Source organism: Dasypus novemcinctus, chromosome 3, assembly GCF_030445035.2.
Source record: "Dasypus novemcinctus isolate mDasNov1 chromosome 3, mDasNov1.1.hap2, whole genome shotgun sequence".
Classification (NCBI taxonomy): Eukaryota; Metazoa; Chordata; class Mammalia; order Cingulata; family Dasypodidae; genus Dasypus; species Dasypus novemcinctus.
In genome coordinates this window covers 4504273-4519168 of record NC_080675.1, presented here as the reverse complement: position 1 = coordinate 4519168, position 14896 = coordinate 4504273, and positions in this window count along the sequence as shown.

Below are 14896 nucleotides of genomic sequence, written 5' to 3'. Positions count from 1 at the left end.
TCCCCCCAACGTGGGACATGACACCCGGGGATGAGCCTCCCTGGCACCGAGAGATCACTACCACATACCAGCTGAAGATGCAACTAGAAAAGGACCTTGAATTAAAGGTTCAATGCGGATCAGCAGAATAGCCCTGTCTACATATAATAACATGACTTCAAAATGCTGTTTGACCTAATGTAAGGGGGAAATGGAAAGGAGAAATGAGAATATAAGGCTATGAGTCTCTAAAAAAGAGTCTGGAGGTTGTCAGAAGGAATGCCCTTATGCACAACTTAGCAGAGTCTAAGAGACAGATAAAGTAGATACAACCCCAGGTATTGGTTCTTTTGAGGGATAAAGAGACCCATGGGTTCTATGGTCATGGCAGATGGGGTTCACTGCCATGGCAGATGGCCCTTCTTTGGAGCTGGTGTTTCTGCGTGATGGAATTGGACTCAGAGGGGATCTCTTTTCACAGGACTTGCATGCTACTTTATTGGAATTGTAGTTGGTGCTGGGGTTTAAGATATATTTAGGGGATTTGAATCTCTGGACTGATAATAAGACACCCAGGCCCAGAGCCTCAACAGATTTCAGCTCCTACACTTTGATTTATTGGACTGACCCCACTCAGCTAACATGGAGTTGAAGAAGGTCAACCACCACACCATGGAGCCTAGAGTGTCTACAACTGAAAGCAGGAGGAGTGCATTCAGTATCCATGTGGAATCTGAGCCCCCACTTGACATAGATGTGCAATGGACACAACCAATCCAATGTCCACAGAGAAAATGTGGAATGGGTGTGGGAAGGGTAGCCATGGTGGCGGCTGGGTTTGGGGAATGGGAGGAAGAGATGAGATGTGGAGGCGTTTTCGGGACGTGGAGTTGTCCTGGGTGGTGCTTCATGGACAATTACAGGACATTGTAGATCCCCCCAGGGCCCACTGGATGGAACGTGGGAGAGTGTGGGCTATGATGTGGACCATTGACTACGGGGTGCAGTGATGTTCAGAGATGTACTTACTGGGTGCAATAGATGTCTCACGATGATGGGAGAGAGTGTTGCTGTGGGGGGAGTGGGGGGTGGGGGCGGTGTGGTTGATTGGGACCTCGTATTTTTTTAATGTAATTTGTAAAAATAAATAATTTTTAAAAATTAAAAAAAAAAACAAAAAGTGTGGACTGATGAATGTCAGGTGTGGGATTGGAGCCCAGATCCTTCTGGGAGTGGGAATGAGAACCAAGAGAGGAGAGTCCCTGGCAGGGAACCTGGTAGAATCTGGGTACTGGAGTGCCCCCTGGCTGTCTAGGGATCTGAGTGTGGAGACCTCTACACTTTCTCACATCCAACCTGCTCTGGTCCCTGTTGGTGGCATGATGCACTAACACTCTGGTCATGGAAGAAATGTCCATGACCTCAACGTCCTGTTCTGCTGTGGTCTTGTGGGTGAAGCTCTTCAAAGACAGGGCCATCAGCCAGGCTGGTAGGTAGCTGGGCACAGCCTGGCAGTAGCCAAGAGGAACAAGTCAACATGAAGTTCTCCTCCCAGAGGCACAGACCTGTCTGCAGTCCTCATCCCAGAGGTGAAATGACAGCACTGTGGCTCAGGATCAATATCTGGGCAGAGGGTTCCAGCCCCAGTGTCCAGGTGGGAGACACCCCAAGTCCTCACTACCAGCCATGACCTGGATGTTAACATGATCAGTCTCCCATATATCCACTCCCAAATTCCTTCTGCCCTGGGCCTGTCCACACTCATACCCCTCTCCTGTTCCCACCCATGCTGGGAATGAGAGCAGCTGAGGCTGCAAAGGCAGGACCACAGAGTTGGCCTCGTTTGTTTTGCCTGCTGGGGCCCCTAGGTTACCTTTGGTTATGGGCCATCTATATGCTGTCTAATAGAAACTCTCCTTACACCCAAAGATACCAGTAGATTGAAAGTGAAAGCTGGAAAAAGAATTTCCACTCATGCAATACCAAAAAAAATCTCAGCAACTATATTTATTTCAGATGAAATACACTTTAAAAACTAAACATTATGAAACAATAAAGGATATTATATATTAATAAAAGGGGCAATTCACCAGGAAGAGCTAACTATCATAAATATATATGCACCTAACCAGGATGCCCCAATTTACATGAGATAAACACTGGGAAAAAATGAATGAAGAAATAGATGCCTCAACAATAATAGTTGTAGACTCCATTATAGCACTCTCATCATTGGATAGAATACCTGGACAGATGATGAAAGAACAAACAGAGAAATTGGACTAAACTTAATAGGCATATATAGAACATTACACCCCAAAACAGCAGGATATACATTCTTCCTAAGTGTTCCTGGATGTTTCTCCAGGATAGGCCATATGCTGGGTCATCAAGCAAATCTCAGTAAATTGAGTAAGATTGAAAGCCTATATGCCTGAAATAAGAACAAGGCCTAGAGCAGCACTGTGCCTAGGAGTTTCCTCCTGACAGCCTTCATGTTACTCAAATGTGGCCAGTCTTGAAGCCAAACTCAGCATGTAAATGCAATGCATTCCCCCCAGCGTGGGACATGACACCCAGGGATGAGCCTCCCTGGCACCGAGGGATCACTACCAAGTACCAGCTGATGATGCAACTAGAAAATGACCTTGAATTAAAGGTTCAACGCGGACCAGCAGAATATCCCTGTCTACATATAATAACAGGAGTTTATTTTTTATTTATTTATTTTTTTAATTTTCTATTTATTTTTTATTGATTTTGTAAAAATATTACATTAAAAAAACAATATGAGGTCCCATTCAACCCCACCACCCCCACCGCACCCCTCCCCCCCCAGCAACACTCACTCCCATCATCATGACACATCCATTGCATTTGGTAAGTACATCTCTGGGCATCTCTGCACCTCATGGTCATTAGTCCACATCATGGCCCACACTCTCCCCCATTCCATCCAGTGGGCCCTGGGAGGATTTACAATGTCCGGTGATTGCCCCTGAAGCACCATCCAGGGCAACTCCAAGTCCCAAAGGCGCTTAAAATGCTGTTTGACCTAATGTAAGGGGGAAATGGAAAGGAGAAATGAGTTTATATGGCTATGAGTCTCTAAAAAAGAGTCTGGAGAATGTCAGAAGGATTACCCTTATGCATACCTGAGCAGAGTCTCAGAGACAGAAAAAGTAGATACGACCCCAGGTATTGGTTCTTTTGAAGGCTAAAGAGACCCACAGGTTCTATTGTCATGGCAGATGGGGTTCACTGCCATGTCAGTTGGCCCTTCGTTGGAGCTGGTGTTTCTGCGTGATGGAGCTGGACACAGATGGGATCTCTTTTCACAAGACTTTCATGCTACTTTACTGGAATTGTTGTTGGTGCTGGGGTTTAAGATATATCTAGGAGATTTGAATCTCTGGACTGACAGTAAGATAGCCAGGCCCTGAGCCTCAACAGACTTCAACTCCTACACTCTGATTTATTGGACTTACCCCACTCAGCTAACATGGAGTTGAAGAAGGTCAACCACCACACCATGGAGCCTAGAGTGCCTACAACTGAAAGCAGGAGGATTGCATCCAGTATCCATGTGGAATCTAAGCCTCCTCTTGACATAGATGTGCAATGGACACAACCAATCCAAGGTCCACAGAGAAAATGTGGCATTGGTGTGGGAAAAGTGGCCATGGTGGCTGCTGGGTGCGGGGAATGGGAGGAAGAGATGAGATGTGGAGGCGTTTTCGGGACTTGGAGTTGTCTTGGGTGGTGCTTCAGGGACAATTACCAGACATTGTAGATCCTCCCAGGGCCCACTGGATGGAACATGGGAGAGTATGGGCTATGATGTGGACCATTGACCATGAGGTGCAGCGATGCCCAGAGATATACTTACCAAATGCAATGGATGTGTCATGATGATGGGAGAGAGTGTTGCTGTGGGGGTAGTGGTGGGGTGGGGGCGGTGGGGTTGAACGGGACCTCATATTTTTTGGATGTAATATTTCAAAAAAATGAATAAAAAAATTAAAAAAAAAAAAAGGCCGAGAATCCCTAAGGATCATTATGTCAGAGACTACCTTCCCTAAGGAAGAAGGAATGTTTGCAACATGATGTTGATAGCTTGGTCTTTAAAAAAAAAAAAAAAAAAAAAAAAAGAGAGAAATCATACACAGCACATTCTCTATTCTTATTGGAAATCAACCAGTGATGAAAAAAGGGAAAATTCACAAATATCTGGAGATTAAACAACATACTCTCAAATAATCAGTGGTTCAAAGAAATTCTGAGAGAAATCAATATATATCTTGAGACAAATGGAAATGATAACACCATATTTTAGAACCTATGGGATCCACTGAAGGCAGTGCTAAGAGGGAAGAAAATGTGTTAAATTCAATCACCTAACTACACAGCTTCAGGAAGTAGAAAAAGAATAGCAAATGATTCCCAAAGCAAGCAGAAGGAATGAAATAACAAAGATCAATGTAGAAATAATTAAATTGGGAATGAAATAACAATAGATAATTGACAAAACCAATAGTTGGTTCTCAAAGGAGATTAATAAAATCAACAAACCCTTAGTTTGGCTGATGGAAGAAAAAAGAGAGATGATCCAAACAAATAAAATAAAAAATGAAAATGGGGACATTAATGCTTAACCTCCAGAAATAGAACAGATCATAGCTGGATACAATGAACACCTATATGCCAACAAACTAGACAATGTAGATGAAATGGAAAAATCCTAGGAATGTACAAATAACTTACACTGACCCAAAAAGGAACAGAAGACTTCAAATCCAGACAAAGATATTATGAAAAAATAAAATTTTAGACCATATCCCTAAAGATTTTGATGTAAAAACCACCAATAAAATATTTGCTAATCAAATCCAAAACACATTGAAAGAATTATTCATCATGATCAAGTAGGTTTTATACCATGCATGCAAGGGTGGGTCAACACAAGAAAATCAATCAGCACAATCCACCAATGAAGAAAATAAAGAAGAAAAATCACATAATCTTATTGTTGTAGGAAAGGCATTTGGCAAAATCCTTTCTTGATAAAAGTACTGCAAAACATAGACATTGAAACAATCTTTCTCAACATTGTAAAGGTCATTTGTGAAACACCCACAGCTAACATTGAACTCAATGGAGAAAGACTGAAAGCTTACCCATGGAGATGAGGAACAAGACAAAGATGCCCACTGCCACCACTGTTGTTCAATATGGGCTGCAGGTTCTAGTTAGAGCAATCAGGAATGAAAAAGAAATAAAAGGCATCCAAATCAGAAAGGAAACCGTAAAACTTTTGCTATTTGCAGATGATATGATCCTACACCTAGAATGTCCTGAAAAATCTACAACAAAGATACTAGGGCTAATAAGGAATTTCAACAGATTGGCAGAACACAAGATTAATACACAAAATAGGTAGTTTCTATACACTAGTAATGCACAATCTGAGGTGGAAGCCAGGAAAAATATTCCATTTCCAATAGCCATTAAAGGAATCATAGAGTTAGAAATATACTTATACAAGGACACACATCACTTGTATTTAGAAAACTATAATGCATTGTTACAAGAAATTTAAAAGGACCTCAATAAGTGGAAGAACATTCTGTGCTCATGGATTAAAAGACTAAATACCACTAAGATGTCAATTCTACACAAACTGATTTACAGAGTCAATGAAATCCTGATAAAATTTCACCAGCATTTTTTAAAGAATGGAAAACACAATTATCAAATTTATTTGAAACTGAAAGTGGCCCGAAATAGCCAGAAACCTTTCAAAAAGGATTGCAAAGTTGGAGGACTCTCACTTCTGGACTTTGGATCATATTACCTAGTTGCAGTGGTAAAAACAACATGGTCCTGGCATAAAGACAGACACATAGACCAATGGAAGCAAATCAATTGTTCAGAAACCGACCCTCACATCTCTGGTCAAGTGATTTTGACAAGACTCAAACCCACCCAACGGATAAAACAGTCTATTCAATAAATGGTGCTGAAAGAACTGGCTATCCATAGCCAAAAGACAGAAAGAGGACCCTATCTCACACCTTTTCCAAAAAATAACTCAAAATGGATCAAAGACCTAGCTATAAAATCTTCAACCACAAAGCTCCTGGAAGAAAATGTTGGAAAACATCTTTAAGACCTAGTGGTAGGTTGTGGATTCTTAAACCTTAAACCAAAAGCACAAACAATGAAAGAAACATGGATAAATGGGAGCTATTCAAACTTAAACACTTTTGTGATTCAAAGGACTTTGCCAAAAAGGTGAAATGGCAGCCTACTCAGTGGAAGAAAACAGTTGGAAAACACATATCTGATAAAGGTTTGATATCCACTCTATATAAAGAGATCCTACAACTCAACAAATAAAGAGCAAGCAATCCAATTACAAAATGGGCAAAGGACTTAAACATTTTTCCAAAGAGAAAAAAAAATGGCCAAAAAGCACATGAAAAAATGTTCAATATCACTAGCTATTAGGGAAATGCAAATCAAAACGACAGTGAGATATCCTCTCACACTGCTTAGAACGGCCACACCCATACTGTTCTCACCCTCAAAGCTGTGCTCAGAGGCCACCCCCTCGGAGGTCTTGTGCAAAGTACAGGCTTTGGGGTTTGGACCCATCACTGGGCCACATCAGAACCCATTACAGGAAAGGTAATACAGTGACTTCTCAGAGCCTCGGTTTCCTCAGTAGCGAAATGAGTGACCTGAACCCTTGAGGGTGTGTAAGGCAAGGCTGTGCAGATGAGGGCCAGAAAAGCCTGGACTCAGGAGGCCACCTGGTCAGGGGACTCCAGCCCAGGACAAGCCCCTGAGTGTCAGCACATGACCAGGATGGCGCAGAGCAGTGATTCTGAGTCCCACCTTCAGCTGGTTCCATTCCCCAGAGCTGGGGGACCTTGAGTGCTGGAGCTTGTGGCTCATCTACAAAATGGGGAACAGCACTGGGCCAGGAGGGGCACCCTGACAACTGGAACTGCCCCTGCACTCCGGGCAGTCCAGGGCTCTGCCTCCTCCCAGGGCTACTCACACCCCAGTTGCACCAGCTGAAAGGGGAAGGGTGGTGCAATAGAGGGGAGGGGGCGGCTCTATCCTCCCACTGCCTCCCTAGATACAAGCTGCCTGCAGATCCACAGAGCCACCACGAGGAAGGACTGCACTAACTACAGGGTCTGCACCCGTACCAGGTCCACTGCCCTGCAGCCCCTCCCAAGGACCTCAATGCTAATGAAGGACAAAGAAAAGGTGCCTAGTATGCTGGGGTCGCATGGCAAGGGGGCAAGGACATTGTAGCACTGAACATGCCTGGTGAGGCAAGGTCAATTGCAAGCACTGTGGTCCTTTCTGTGCAGGCCGCGTGTTGGCGCCCAGCTGTTGGCTAGACTCCGGTGTCCTGCATCTGCACATTAGGGAAGCCCATTGTTAGCGCACGACCCTCGCTTCGGCATTCCCCACCCATACCCAGGTCGAAGATCCTGGCTCACAGTCTCGTTGAACACGCCCTCATCTTAATACCTGACAAGCCCTCTATGTGCAAGCAGGAAACTGAGGCTAGAGAGAGGCAGACAAAAGGATTGGGCAGAATCCAGAGGATCACGAAGCTTCTGGCCTCCTAGGCCTGGACTCAACCCAGGCTTGGGAGATGAGAGTCCCTAAACCCTGGGGGACCCCAAATTGCTCCTGCCCATGTGAAGTTGTTTCTTTCCAGCATCCTAATGAGTTCACAAACATAGGCCCAGAGATACAGAATAAGTAATGGGCGTGGGCAGTGGAGGGGGAGGCAGAGTAGGAGCTGGATGCAGGGAGGTGACAAAGGGACAGAGGAGAGGGGTGGAGACAGCTCTGCCAGGGGCAATGGCATCAGCTGTCTGGGTATGGGAGGGGGATGCCGCATTGGGTAGAGGGCGCTGTCAAGGGGGTCTCCTAACACACGGACGCAGAGGACACCGTGTAGGACGCCCGGTGGTGCCAACAGCTGGGACCCGCAGGAGGCCTGAGAGGAACAGAGGCCGGTGTGTGGAACGGACCCCGCCCCCCAGGCATGCGCGGTGCGCCAACGGCTCCTCCACCAACTCCCTTGCCAAGCGACCCCCGCACACTAGGTACCTACTCTTTATCCTCCACGCGCTTGAGGACGTTGGGACACCCCAAATCCATCATGGCGAGGCGGCGGGGTAGTGGACCTGGTGCGGGTGCAGACCCTGCTTTTGCCGCCCTTCCTCTCCTGTCACCGGTGGGGGTGGCTCTGCGGACCTGCAGGCAGTTTGAGGCCAGCGACGCCAGGAGGTGTTCAGGTCAGGCCCCTCCCACTCCTCCTACCCTACCCCAGGTCAGCAGGTGTAACAGGGGTGGGAGCTGTCATGGGAGGAAGCTGACTATGGACTGCCCTGAGTGCAGTGGCGGTTGTTATTGTCAGGGCGCCCCTCCTGGCCCAGGGCTGTTCTCTATAAGTCAATGAGCCACAAGCTCCAGCACTCAAGGTCCCCCAGCTCTGGGGAATTGAACCCAGCCTGAAGGTGGAACTCAGAATCACTGCTCTGAGCCATCCTGGTCATGTGCTGACACTCGGGGGCTTGTCCTGGGCTGGAGCCTCCTGTGCCAGGTGGCCTCATGAGTCCATCCCTTCTGGCCCTCATCTGTCCCAGCTTTACCCTGCACACCCTAGTAGGATCTGGACACTCACCCCTTTCTATCGAGAAAACTGAGACTCTGAGAAATCACATGTGTACTTGCCTGTCACAGGTTCTGACATAGCCCTTTGGTGGGTCCAAACCCCAAAGCCCGTGCTTTACACAAGAGGCATGAGGAGGTGGCCTCTGAGCAGAGCCTTGATGGTGCAAACAGCATAGAATGGGGGATCATTGGTTGGGCACTGAGCAATGGGGGTTCTGAGGTGGGCAAGAGCTTGATGGGTCTCAAGGTGAAGGGGGCTCTAATGAGGAGATACACGGTGTGGGGAGTACCTGGGGATCGTCTGAAAAGGTCACACCAGGCTCTAATGACTGGTGAAGTCGTTCTTGGAGGCACGGCGGGTGAGGGTGGGCAGAGGCTCTGATCCAGGAGGTTGTCCTGCCAGAGCCACAGTGTCCCAGAGCTGGGGGGAGCTTCATCGTCCCCTGCCCCACCTGAACATCAGTGATGGATGAATGGGTGCCTCAGTACCCTCCTGGGCACCTGGGGACCATGGCAGCCATATGCCTCCTGCCAGGGATCGGTATGCAGCCCGGAGGTCACTGGTGAGAGTCGTCATTCAGGAGAGATGGATATGTAGAGAGGACACATCCAGGGGTCAAGGCGATGCCCCTGCCACTCCCCTGGATGCTCTTGTACCTGTCACTGTTGCCCACTACCCAAATGTAGTCCAGGTCACAGCAGGATCCTCATGAAGTGAACGTACTTAAGGTGTCAGAATGGACATACCACAAAGAGAGCAGGGAAAGCAAATTTCAGAAGGTTACGGTCAGCTCTTAAGGCAAGTGTAGGCCCTGACTGGCAGCGATTTCTACAGGCAAACATGCAAACATTCCATCCAAGAAGGTCCTGCTTCTGTTAATGTCAGTAGTAACCATCCCAAAGGTGTGATCCTTCTTCAGTGAGGGACCACCAATCCAGTAGAATGAAGACATTGATGGTCTCTGTGTAATTTCTGAATGTCAGATCTTCAGGGTTATTTGAAGAAATGTCTACCATGTGACTCCCAAAAAAGTCATGGAATTGTGGAGCTAGAAGGAGCTGTTTTTACAGCTGAGGTGATACCAGTCGTACTGGATTAAGGGCCCACCCCTTTCCAGTAGGACCTCATCTTTACTAATTACATCTTCAATGACCCTATTTCCAAATACTTCCACATTCTTGGACACCAGTATTAGGACATCAGCATATCTTCTATGGGGACACAATTCAACCCATAAGAGCTGATGATATCCAATAGAAGGTGACTTTTATCTTTGCCATGTGCTGCCCTTAGAAGAAGTACCCTTAATGATTTTTCCAATTTAGCTGAATTATTTTTTAGCCTTGCTCTAAGACTGGTATTATCTTGTCCCTGGCTGAATTGTATTACACCATGTATGATCATACTCTATCATATTATATTCCCAATAAAGACCTAAGGCCTTAGATTGGTCATGAACTGCTCTCCATCACCTCAGCCATCCCCCCCGCCACCCCTCCGCGTCTACATACCGGCTTCCCTATACTTCAAAAATACCAGACACTCTTCTGATGGTTGTGACTCCAATTGCCTGGAATGTTCTCCTTTCAAACAGGAGCTTGGTTGCCACATTCCCCCCTTTAGAACATATGCTAACTTCTGAAGGAGAATTTTCTAGACTAGTCTTTGCAAAACTGCACTCGCACCTCCATCAGAACTTCTTACCCCCTTTGCTGCATTATTTTCTCCATTGTTCTTAATACTGTCTGACATACAATCTACATGTCTTACTCTTTTGATTATTGACTCTCTGCCTACCTAGAATGTAAGCATCCTGGTCAGGATTACAAAGTACTATATCCTTAGTACCTCAAAATGTTCCCAGAGCATATTAGGTGTTCAATAAATACGTGTCAGGTAAAGGATTGAATTACTACCACACCATGTGCTCCTGTTACAATGGAGTGTCCAATTTTAAGGTCTCCATTTTCCTTTATGCCTTTTCTGTTACTTTACTGGACCTGTGGTTGTCACTGGGGTTGGTGTATACTCAGGAGACCTGAATCTCTGAACTGTCCATGTGACAGCCAGGCCCTGAGCCTCAGCAGACTTGCAACTGCTACCCTCTGGTTTATTGGACTTACCCCAGCCAGCTAACAGGGAGGTGAAGATTAACCACCACACCAGGGAGCCAAGAGTGCCTCCAACTGCAAGTAGGAGAATTGCATCCATCATCCATGTGGAATCTAAGCCCCTTCTCGATATAGAGGTGGAGTGGACATAACCATCCCAGGGTCCACAGGATGGAGGAATAGAGTATAGATTAGAGTGGACTTACTGATATTCTGGGAAGAAATTGTAGCACTGATGTGGAGAAAGTGGCCATGGTAGCTGCTGAGGGTAGGGAGAAGGAAGAACAGATATGATGTGGGGGCATTTTCAGGACTTGGAGTTGTCCTGGGTGGTACTGTAGGGACAGATGCTGGGCATTGTATGTCCTGCCATGCCCATTGGGTGTACTGGGGGAGAGTGTAAACTACAATGTGGACCATTATCCATGTGGTGCAGCAGTGCTCCAAAATATGTTCACCGAGTGCAATGAATGTCCCATGATGATGAAGGAGGTTGTTGATGTGGCAGGAGTGGGGTGAGGGGGGTGGGGGGTATATGGGGACCTCATTTTTTTAATGTAACATTTTAAAAAATAGAGAAAAAAAGAAAGAATGGTATGGAAACGTCAAAATCATCGGGTGAAATAAACAAAATATACATATTTAAAAACAAAAACATAACTTTCCTTTTTTATTCAAACTTTATTTCAATTTCAAAAAATAAAATAACAGAAAAGGACAGCTCAAACGGTTATGGAAGAATTACTCTAAAGATTTCTCTCAGGCACTTTTATCACATCTAATTCCAACAACTAATTCAATTGTCCCTCTAGTGTTTAGAAAAATAAAAAATGAACACAGATTAGTTAAATGATATAGTCAAGGTCTCATTAAGGAAAACAATGAAGAAGAGAAAAACAATCATAGTCATCACCTTAATCATATTCACATCTCACAAAATGAAACCCCATATTCTTTTTTGATCTTTAGCATTAATATAATACTACCTGTTTCTACTACAAAAAAATCACAATGTTGTTGTTAGCTCTAGTCTATAAATTATATGTATTTGTTATATTTCCTCATGTGTCCCCACATCCTTGACACCTTGTATTAGAAGAACATTCTGTATTTATGTTATTAACCACAATCCTCATCTACCACCAAAAGCATTCTTTATTTTTATTGATTTTGTAAAAATATTACATTAAAGAAACAATATGAGGTACCATTCAAATCCACCACCCCCACCCACTACTCCCCCCCAAGCAACACTCACTCACATCATCATGATACATCCATTGCATTTGGTAAGTACATCTCTGGGCGTCTCTGCACCTCATGGTCAATGGTCCACATCATGGCCCATACTCTCCCACATTCCATCCAGTGGGCCCTGGGAGGATTTACAATGTCCGGTGATTGCCCCTGCAGCACCATCCAGGGCAACTCTAAGTCCCAAAGGTGCCTCCACATCTCATCTCTTCTTGCCATTCCCCAAAGGCATTCTTATACGTTCCCTCTGTTATTCTCCAGCTGTCCTCCAACTAACATTCACCTCCCTAAGCTACTTGGTTCAGCCACAATCACATACATTAATCATCAGTGATTGGTACACTCATCATACTGGGTTACCACTAAGTCCATCTATTAATACATATTTACATTTGACCTTATTACACATAATTCATATATCCAGCATCATTTCCCCCTTCTCACCCGACATTCCATCTCCCACCAACATATCCTTTATATTCCAGTGTCATAAGTCTACTCATAATATTTAGTCCATATCAGTAATACCACACAATATTTGTTTTTTTTGTTTATGGCTTATTTCATTTAACATTGTAACCTCAAGGTTTCTCCATCTTGTCATGCTCTTCCCCCCTTGATTTCTTCTTATTGTACAATACTATTCCATCATATGAATATCCCACATCCATTCATCAGCGACAGACTTAGTTTGTTTCCTTCTTTTAGCAATTGTGAATAATGTGGCTATGAATATTGGTGTGTAAATATTTGTTTGTGTCCTTCCTTTCAGTACTTCTAATAATATATTACTAGTAGTGGGATTATTGGATCATATTGCAGTTCTTTAGTTTCCAGAAGAATGGCCAAATCATTTTCCACAGAGGCTGCACATTTACGCACGGCCACCAAGAGTGAAGTGTTCCTATTTCTCTGCATCCTCTCCTCCCCTTGTAGTCTTCTGTTTTTTAAATAATCACCATTCTGTATGGTGTGAGATGATATTTCGTTTTGATCTGCATTCCCTCCTAGCGAGTGATGTTGAATAGCTTTTCATGTGCTTTTTTGGCCTTTTGGAAATACGTCTATTCAATTTTGGAAAAATGTCCTCAACTTTTCCCTATTTTATAATTGGATTGCTTGTCATTTTATCATTAAGTTGTCTGGTCTCTTTATTAACATGATGATCAATTCCTTGTCAGATACGCAGTTTGGGAAGTTTCCCCCCCATTTTTTTTTTATTTTTTTTTTATTGACTTTGTAATAATATTACATCAAAAATATATATGTGAGGTCCCATTCAACCCCGCTTCCCCAACCCCCTTCTCCCCCACCAACAACACTCGTTCCCATCATCATGACACATCCATTGGATTTGGTAAGTACATCTTTGGGCACCTCTGCACCTCATAGTCAATGGTCCACATCATGGCCCATACTCTCCTCCATTCCATCCAGTGGGCCCTGTGAGGATTTACAATGTCCGGTGATTGCCTCTGAAGCACCATCCAGGGCAGCTCCATGTCCCAAAGACACCTCCACCTCTCATCTCTTCCTGCCTTTCCCCATACCCATCGTCCACCATGTCCACTTTTCTCAATCCAATACCACCTCTTCTATGTGGACATTGGATTGGTTGTGTCCATTGCACCTCTATGTCAAGAGGAGGCTCAAATTCCACATGGATACTGGATGCAATCCTCCCATTTTCAGTTGTAATCACTCTAGGCTCCATGGTGTGGTGGTTGTCCTTCTTCAACTCCATCTTAGCTGAGTGTGGTAAGTCCAATAAATCAGATTGTAGGTGCTGGAGTCTGTTGAGGCTCAGGATCTGGCTATCACATTGTCAGTCCAGAGATTCAAATCCCCTAAATATATCTTAAACCCCAACATTAACTGCACCTCCAGCACATTAGCATGAAAGTCTTATGAAGGGAGATCCCATCTGAGTCCAGATTCATCACACATAAACACCATTTCCAAAGAGGGGCCATCTGCCCTGGTAGTTAACCCCATCGGCCATGACCATAACTCCCATGGGTCTCTTTAGCCCTCAAAGGAACCAATATCTGGGGGTTGTATCTGCTTTATCTGTCTCTCTGACTCTGCTCAGTTGTGCATGAGGGCAAACCTTCTGCCAGCCTCCAGACTCTTTTTTAGAAACTCGTAGCCATATAAACTCATTTCTCCTTTCCATTTCCCCCTTACTTTAGATCAAAGAGCATTTTAAAGTCATGGTATTTTATGTAGACATGGATATTCTGCTGATCTGCATTGAACCTTCCGTATAAGGTCATTTTCCAGTTGCATCATCAGTTGGTAGTTGATAGTGGTCCCTCGTTGCCAGGGAGGCTCATCCCCGGGTGTCATGTCCCACGCTGGAGGGAAGGCATTGCATTTACATGCTGAGTTTGGCTTCGAGACTGGCCACATTTGAGTAACATGAAGGCTGACAGGAGGAAATTCCCAGGCACAATGTTGCTCTAGGCCTTGTTCTTATTTTAGGTTTATCAGCTCACAAGCATAGTCATTAGCATCAGGGGCTCACTGTTGAACCCTCACTCCCTCCAGGTCCCCGCCACTGTACCTGGGAGACTGTCGCTGCTCCCCTAGGGACCGCGGCAGAGCACCACTGGCCAGGAACCCAGTACCCCCCTGCTGTGGTTTTTAATTGTTGCCATTATGAGTATATCCAATCATTACCATGCCCCCTGGACATATGTTCTGTACAGCTCCCTGTCAGCCATATATCACCTGTCATTGGTATCCCATACCAGTATCCCTCCATTGCCATTGTTGAAACACTCTGTGGTCCAGAACTCCACGAAATTTGAAGCCCAATATAATGTCATGGTCCCTTACT